General features: G+C 37.2%; 1 long non-coding RNA gene and 1 pseudogene across 1 annotated transcript; one reads left to right on the plus strand and one right to left on the minus strand.

The window, feature by feature from the left end:
- Positions 1 to 244: 244 nt before the first annotated feature.
- Positions 245 to 3436, minus strand: LOC149178857 (putative GPI-anchored protein At3g06035; annotated as a pseudogene).
- A 69-nt stretch (positions 3437 to 3505) lies between these two features.
- Positions 3506 to 4255, plus strand: LOC149178858 (uncharacterized). Its single transcript, XR_016258880.1, has 3 exons — positions 3506 to 3637; positions 3756 to 3922; positions 4084 to 4255. It is a non-coding gene; the product is annotated as an uncharacterized LOC149178858 (long non-coding RNA).
- Positions 4256 to 9261: the final 5006 nt, after the last annotated feature.

Genomic DNA, 9261 nt, shown 5'->3' on the forward strand with positions numbered 1-9261 from the left:
AAAATAAAAAAATGAATTGCCACTAAACTTAATAAATAGTTATTTAATGTGAAGTCTCTTTAAAAAGAATATTCAAACTTCGAAGATATGATAATCTAGAAGTAATATTAAGAACAAGGGAAGCTGCGACGCAGCAAGTCCTTGCATCAAGTTAAAATAAGCATTTCTTATGCCTTGCATATGTTGTTTTTAGAGGGGCCGAGGAAACATGTGCCATACTCACAGTCTTTACCAGATACCTGTTTCACCAGCTACCTGTTTCACCAGCTGTCCCTCTGTTGTATGTTTGGAAACTGGCACCAGTTGTGTTTGTAGCAAGAACCAACACAAACCAACTGTCTTCTAAAGCTACACCTGCTTATACAAATTTGGTATCATTCACGTATTGGAAATATTGAGACGTTACAACCATGTAATTGTTGTATGCTATCGCCGGATTTGAATCAGGAACACAATCAGGAAGGATAACTCCATCCTTGGTATTAGATATGTTAAGATGGCAGCTATCCAGTAACTGCGGATAGTTTGAAAATTGAGGTTCATTGCCAGGAACAGTATCTTCACCAGTAGCATTATTACAAGATTGACCTTTGAACTGTTCTGCAATTTGCTCAGCCAAACAAGCAGCATTTTCATTTTCTGTGAGAACTGGCAGCTTCCTTTCTTGTCTAAAGTGTTTACAGCCACTGCAGTTCAGATTATATCAAAGTCAATAAACATTCATATGCAATCATACTGCACTGACTAAAATATTTGATTCCACTGGAGATGCATTAGGTTCCTGCTACAACAAAAAATAGAAAATAGACAATAGTAGACACCATCCAACATTCATTAACCACGAAGTCACTTCACATTCAATGCTTTAGATCTCACTGGCTTGAAAATGGAATTGACTAACTGAAGCTCATAGGTCCAAAAAATGCACAATGCTATTTGTCTCGGGAGTGGATAGACTGGAGAACCTGATCTTTATGGTGACCATTAGACCATCACAATTGCAGTTCACAAACATAAAGCATTATAGGAGATAGTGAATGAAAATAATCCGGATTTGTCCGTTACCTATATGGAAATTCAAAATGGAGGAAAGAAACTACCATCTTATTCTAACTGTGTTTACAAGGACGATCACGAGGCTTCAAAAGTGCCCAAAAGTAAATGACTTTAGTAGCCAATGGGATGATGGATTTGCCTATGAGGTTGATTGCCTGTTAGGCCATCCACCGTGATTTTGATCTAAGGGAGATCTCCCATTCCAACTTGCATCGATTGGGCCATGCCCCAGTCATGGGTAATAATTTTGACCAAACAAATAACCTGTTAGTGGGTAGAACTTCAAGGAAATTTGCGAATATGGATCACGAGCATGAGGACGACATGAACTATTGACGTTTGTGGAAATTCCTTGCATCTTAGTGCAATTAAACGATGTTAAAAGCTCTACAGCCAACACGCCAACAAATAAATATTGCAACACGGCCACGCATTTACACCAACAAATAAATATTGCAACACGGCAACACATTTGCATGAATTGCAAGTGTCATTTAGAAATGTAGTTTGTCTTACTTCTACTCTTGGCAGAGTCGACCATTTTTTTTTTACCTCAGGTAGAGAGCATTTGTTCTTTGTTCCGCTCAGTCCTAACAGACCCCATTTCAACTTCCTCACTTACCAACCTAACCATCTCCCTCACTTACCAACCTAACCAGGACCAGAAAAGGATTCGTAGAGAATTTGAGCCAATGTGAACGCAAGGTTCAGATCTTTGAGTCAAATTTCCACCTGTTCCGGACTCTGAGATGAAGAGGTTATGCTATAGTCATGCCTACAAGTTATTCATTGCAGGATTGTCAACCAGTCTAGAGCCCGACCAAACACATTGTGCTATAGGTGCTAGTTGATTCAACGGCAGCTTCAGGGCAGACTACAACGCACATGCACATATATCAGGTGAGCTTATTTGTCGAAAATTTTCCATGTGTTTTTTTTGTTGGGTATTCAGTTTATAGAGTTCTAGGCTGGATGGGGAGAAATTTTATCGGTTTCTGAGATACAACTTGTATCGTTCAAGAGGATAGTGAAGAAGAAGAGCGATAGAAATAGGATCTTTTTATGATGGGAGTATTTTACTGAGGAGAATAGTGAAATTGGGTTCAGGTTTAAGATCATGTTCTAGCCTATAGGGAGGACAACTAACAGCGCTGGGTAGCTCACAGAGCCAGCAAAGTTATATTTTCACGGAGGACAGCCCGAGCTGTATTTGCGGATAGGACAACTCGCAGCAGGTAGGAAAACTCGTAGCGCCCAACTCGCAGCGTTCGGCAGCTCACAGAGCCAACTTGGTTTCTGGTCCAGCTTTCATGGCTCGCTGTTGCTACTCTTTTCCTCTGATTCCTTTGTACTGAAAGGTTCTTCTTCTTCTACTGCTTCTATCGTAGGAGGGCAAGTTCAGCCCACCTCCCCACTCGTGAATTTTCTCTTCTTTCCATAGTGGATTGAACAGAAAGCCACAAGAATACAGGTACCTGTCCTGCACATAGCGAAGAAGAAAATAAGCAGAGCGAAAAAAATAAACAGCAAGAGAGCTTTGCAAACCAATTTGTGGGGACATCATGCCCCACAAGGAGCTGCGTGCAATCATGCTATGGATCTACCTGTAACATGCTATGGGTCTACGTGTAATCATGCTAGGACCTGTAATGCTATGGAGCTACGTGTAATAATCTTAGGACATGTAATATAGCTAGCATTCCATATAGCTAGAGCTACGTGTAATCATGCTAGGACGTGTAATATAGCCGGCCTTCCATATGGCCATTTATGGAGGTGCAGTCTGGCATAGGATTATTTATGGAAGTGCAGTTTGCCATATGCTGAGCCCTCTGCAGCCTGACCCATGCAGATAAGAGATGAGCAGCTAGATTATTTATGGAAGTGCAGTTTTCCATATGTTGAGCCCTCTGCAGCCTGACCCATGCAGATAAGAGATGAGCAGCCATCTTGACAACATATGAGCCTGCATTGCTGCATAACATTTAATTTCAACCCAGCATTACTCAATTTTCCCATGAAAGTGTTTCCAACGACAGGTGTTCGAAGGAGAGGCACAGTGCCCATGCAGAGAACGAAGGCTTCTCTTTTCTTGTATTTTTCCAGTGAAGCTGGTGGATGATGAGACAGAATGTTGCAGTGAAGCTGGTGGATGATGAGACAGAATGTTGCAGAATTAGCCAGAGAAGGAAGAGATGAATGGCAACACGATATTGAAGAGCGCGAAAGTGAGGGAGATCATCCAAAACAAGCGCAGGCTGGTGGAGGTGCCACACACGGCGAGTGTAGCCGACACTCTCAATGCACTGCTTGCAAACAACATATTGGCGGTGCCAGTGGCAGCCCCTCCTGGGCAATGGATAGGAGCAGGGGGTTCCATGATATTGGAGTCTGACAAACTCACCGGCTCAGTCAAGAAACAATATATATGCATGGTTAGTATGTTGGATATTCTTCTCCATGTTGCCAAATGTGTCGTTGGGACTGATATAGAGGCCAATCTCATGTATGTTCCTGTTTCTGCTATCATTGGGCGCTCTTTGGAGGGACTCAGCTTATGGAGCGTCAATCCTGATACCAGGTACATCGCTTAGTTTCTGCTAAATTCCTATAACTTTGCATGTTTGGGTGTCTATAACAAACAACTAGGGCCACTTTTTACAGAATTCTAAACCATGGCTTTACCTATGTGTTTGCAGTGGCATTGAATCAGATTCCTGGGGACGCCATGCCGGAGAACAAAAGCTTGGAAGGTGCGAGAAAAAGCAACTGCCCAGTTCTCGCATAATAGGTTCGACCAGTTTGGGTTCTTTTTTTTCTTCGCAGAGCACCTACAGTGTCCATTGAACCTGTCCAGCTAGATCATGTATGTAATTAACTCGAGCTCAAAAATTCAAATTCAAGTTAATAGTATATTCAAATTCAAGTTAATAGTATCTTGTGATGCAAAAATTCAAATTCAATACTAGGATAAAAAAATAGAGAAATTCATAACATTTTAACAATATATGTGGCTTGAATTTCCAGCGACGGCTTCAGAAGCACAACCAGCACAGTGGGAAGAAGACAGCGAAAACAGTAATGAAGATTTTGATATCTCCTCTTCGAATTTCAGGTACACTGACATCGGTTTTCATTTCCAATTCTTTCATCATTTTCATCTGCCACAACTGTCGAGCCGCGATATAGACAGCACCGACTTGGAGGATCCTCTGGGACCAAAGGCTTCTTCTTGCGTTCGGCCGGCAAATTATTGTTGCCTCTGCCGCCTCTGCCTCTGCCTCTGCCGCCTTGTCTTTGAAGGTGATGGACACAATTTCACCCGCTTCCCCGTCTTTTGGTTCTTGGGTTGTCTCGATCCTCCTGGTTTCCTCCACCAAAGCGCACTGGGTGCTCACACCTTCATCAACCAGTATCTTTGTCTCTGTCTCGGCATCTGCTTTGAGTCTGCATAGTAGATCTCGCATAGTCTGCATAGAGATAGGTTCTTCCTTTTCTGTCTCGGCATCTACATATAGCTTTGAGTCTGCATAGTAGATATAGCCACCGAGGTGTTACAAAATAACCAGATGGCAGTGTCAAAGTACCAGATGGCAGTGTCATGTAAACAGATGGCAATGTCATGAAGCAAATCAACCAACTTTGATATTGTATTCGGTTGCATTCGGTACCTCCCATAGCATTTAATGCTTTGAACTAATAGTAACATTAGTTTGTTAAACTTTCAAAATGCAAAGAAAATGTAAATGAAACCGATGAACATAATGAATATAGTATATAGTTTGGCCTCCCCGCCTCGGGAAGAGGCCAAATAAGACGGTGAATTACAATGTGCAACAAAACTTTCAATATACACTCTCAACCGCCATTAAGAAGCAGCTAACAAGCAGGTTAATTAATGCTAACTCCAAACAAACTGATTCCTATAGTCCCTGGCCATTGCCAGATGGCAGGGACTAATAAGAAAGTTTTCATAATAAAAACAATTCCTTATTTGATGCGGGGTCAATGAGAAAATCCAAAATTTGAAAAGATGTTGGAGTTACTTACGGATAAGAAAGACCAACATTCCGTATTTGATATGAGCCAAATAAGAAAATCCAATGCGAAGATGTTGAATATGATGTTGAGGACTCATTTTTCTAATTTTCATTTTACTAAAATAAATAAATTGATAGATTACATAGATACACATATAGATATTATATAGTATTATATAATCATTCTAGATCCATCTTAACTCAGATTTATTAAACACCAAGAAAGATAAAATCTTTCAAGGTACAAATCTTCCTTCAAGTATTACACTGGATCTCTCGGCACTTAATAGATCTGGGTTAAGTTGGATCTAAACTGATATATAGATATTTAATATTGAAATTTTAATATTTAATAAATATTGAGATTTTTATTTTTTAAATATATTTAATAATAACAAATATATATTTAAAAAAGATGTAAATTAACATTTAGAAAAAACATAATTTATAAATTTATTTATTTTTTCTTTTTAAATTTATAAATATTTAAAATTCAAACATCAAACTATACTTAAATAAAAAGAAAATCAATATTTTTTTCCCTTGTATTTTTTTTATGAACGAGAATCAATCTTATCAAGAAAATATCATGAATTTAGAAAGTTTATTTTTAACGCTAAAATTATTAATTCAAAATATTTTTCCATTTAAAAAAAATAAATTAATTAATATTTAATCATCATATACAAAAATTTTAAACCATATTAATAGACAAAATGCCTTATGATGATATTTTTCCTTTCAAATTCCAACATAACTCCCCTAAATTTGAAAATTATTGATTTTTCACATTACTTCCATGTTCATGTAGCAAACTAAATTAGAATGATTTATCTAAAACCATTTTTATATTTAACTTACTTTAAAAATAAAACTTCAAAAAAAAATTATATGATATATTAAATTTAAATTATGGTATTTTATCACTCTCTCTCTCTCTACAAAGACCCTCATTAAGTTGTCTACAAATCAAGATAGCTAGAAGGACCTTAAAAACGAAGATCACATCATCTTGGAGAAAGTTGAAAGAAGTAGTTCCGATCTACATTACAAAATAATTCGAAGTATATTGAAGGCGAGAAGGCATTGTCATCATCTTCTAAGTTATAAAACAAGCAAGGATCGTCTCCTTGTCCTAGAAAAATTTCATCTGAAGAAGCAATTATTCATCCTCATCAAAAGGAGAAACCTTCTCTATTGAAGAAAGACTTTTTCATTTGGAAGAAGATCATCCAAGAGGAAGTTCTAACATATCTTCTTCAACCATCATCAAAGAAATTAAGGTGAAGATTTCATCTTCACATGTCAAGTAAGTATCTTTCATTCCTTAATAAATTTTGTAAAATGACTTCGTGTTTGCAAGGAGATCTATAAATTGGATGGGGTCATCAAAATTCCTTGCATGAAGAAGGAGGATAGACATAGTCATATAAGTAGTAGAAGTCATTGAGCATATCAAAAGGTCTCCTCTAAATTCATGGAAAGGGATACTTATGAAAGATCCCATCATATAGCAATATTGGAGACATCAAAGAGATGTATATGATAAACTCATTCTCTAAAGGTGAAATAAAGAAGGTCACATGAATTAGATATGATCTACACAAAAGTAAATGTATCAAAGGATGAAGAATATCTTCATAAGATCTCATATACAAGATCTAGGAAAGAAGATAATCATCATTGATCTATAATGCACTAGTATATAATCAAGGTAACAAATATCCATGGGATAAGAAAGCTACCTCATTCGACAACTTGTGATTTCTACACAAGATAGATGAAGACAAGTTGAGGGAAAAATTGTAGAACGTTAAGAACTCAAACATTTGTTTGGAGGAAAGGAAGTTTGGAAAATTTTGGTTCTGATAAAGAAAAGAAAAGCATAGCTAAGATTCAATGATGTGAACATTACAAGAAATATTATCCTTAGAAGGACAATAACAAGAAGGATATAGAAGAAATCCATTTCACCGAAGAAGTAGAATAAGATGAAAGAAGGAAGTATAAGAAAGGAGGAAGTAAGATCTCCACTAGGTCTAAGATAGTCTCCCTCTCAAAGGGGCTTGACATAGTTTCTAAATCTTATGTTATGAGATATGTCTATAATAATTAATAAGATGCATAGTGGCATCATGGAAGCATTAGAAGAAAGAGCACGTGACATCACCATAGGAGACATGAAGGATGTCTGATAATCAAAGGATATAGCTCTTGGTGACCGCATTGAAAAATCAAAGGAATAAGTCATCTAGGACAAGTCTCATCATACATCAGTTTAAAAGGGGAACATTTGCTGAACAAGAATATGTGAGATGGAATCCTCATTGAAGGATTCATCGATCTAGAAAAGAAGCAAGTGTTTCATCAAGAAATTTAACATGTGGATTTCATGGGATGATGGTCTGATGACATGAGAGATGAAGCAGGTCAAGGGGTTGAAGATATTTTTAATCAAGGAAGTTGTTGAAAGAAGCCTAGATGACCTAAAGGTAAATAAGGTACGTATGCTTGTATTTAATATTATAAAGTCATGTCGTATGGTTTCAGATAATAAGGATCACTACTTCTATCTTAAGAAGCACGATCAAAGGAAACGAATATCCTCCTATGAAAGAATGTCGAAAAGGAATGAGTCATACTAGATGAAATCAACATAATATTTCCTCATATGAAGTGTGAGGTGGTTGACTACGATTGAAGAACTCTAATTAGAAGCTTCTGGGAATGAAGTGTGTGAAAAGATAGGAAGAGATCATTATAATATGAAACGAAGGTAGAAGACATTCAAAATCCGAAGTCCAAGAAAATTTGAATAGAAGATCTCTCGGAGGAATGTGAAGGCTCTTATGGAAGTTGGAAAAAGATAAAAACCCTTGACAATGGATATCAGTAGGAGATGTGTCAATCCTCATGTAGGACATTGATACTTAAAGGAAGATGTCATGGTAAAGGTAATTTTGATTTGAAATGTTCATTGATTATTTATGAACTAATATATGAATGAGCTTATGAAGGTGGACCATATAGAAGTATGTAATGTCCTTCCAAAAAATATGGCATGACAACAGAATAACATGAAGCAAAGATAGATGGAAGATCACTTTCTGATGGGTTGAAAACATGACTAACTCATGGATAAAAGTGATGAATGAATGGTGCCCTATGTAGAAGTCCCTAAAGTTGAAGATTCCTTAACAAAGAAGAAATTCATGACATCGAAGGAAGGATCTCTTCAAGTAGCTGGTTGTTTCAGGATCTCCACATGAAGAGTTGCGATAGGTCCCTGGTTGAGAGGGAGCCTAAAAAGAAGTTTCTTACCTGGAAGAAACTTGGAAAATTCCTAAGCAGGGAGCTTAGTTACATTCCTTTTGTGATAGGAATGAGTACATTCCTTTAATGGAATAAAACCTCTTAGTATAGAAAGGAGTGATAGAAATGTCATTCTAGTCTTCACCTGGGAAGACAGAATGGAGGACTGTTTAATCGTTTGGCATCTGATGCTCTTTGAGGATGAGATAGGGCATCCAATAGTAAGAGTACTCGTGGAGGACTGATATTCTTTGAGGACTGGGGAGTCGAAGATAAGAATAGTCCTGGTGGAGCATACTCTGAGAGAAACCGGGTGGGGTATGTTCCGAGACAGACAATGATGTGTGTTCCTATAAATCATTGGTCTCGTTAGCATTGTGCTCTAATCTTGTGGAGAGATAGAGTTGTTAGTCAATGCCTTCTATATAACAATGTTGGTTGGTATGTTGTTATACAAATGAGTTACAAATCCTAATTTTTCTTATGAGAAATTCCTCAGATTGAGAATGACTAAGTACCATTATGAATACCTCCCTAGTTAAGAGGGAGTGTTGAAAAGTGTAACTAGGTTCGCTCTTCATAATGACGTGTAATTATGACTTTTATAAATGATGTAATAAAGGAAATAAAATTATTTTTGTAAGCCTTGCTTCATGGGTTTCATGAGAAAGTGACTTTATTTTAGATGGCTCCCACTGAGAGCCTTAGGATTTGTCATTAAGGTCAAATAGTCTATGTCATGTATGAAGATCCCTTCTTAGGCATGTAACAAATGTATTTGAGTTAATAGGTATATCTAGAAGCTCTCCAATGATAAGTACTAGCTCTCTTCTTCATGTCAACTTCAAGTTAA

Source organism: Pinus tabuliformis, chromosome 4_1 (genome assembly GCF_031772625.1).
Source record: "Pinus tabuliformis cultivar Carrire ecotype Pingquan chromosome 4_1, CPIR1, whole genome shotgun sequence".
In the NCBI taxonomy this organism is placed as follows: domain Eukaryota; kingdom Viridiplantae; phylum Streptophyta; class Pinopsida; order Pinales; family Pinaceae; genus Pinus; species Pinus tabuliformis.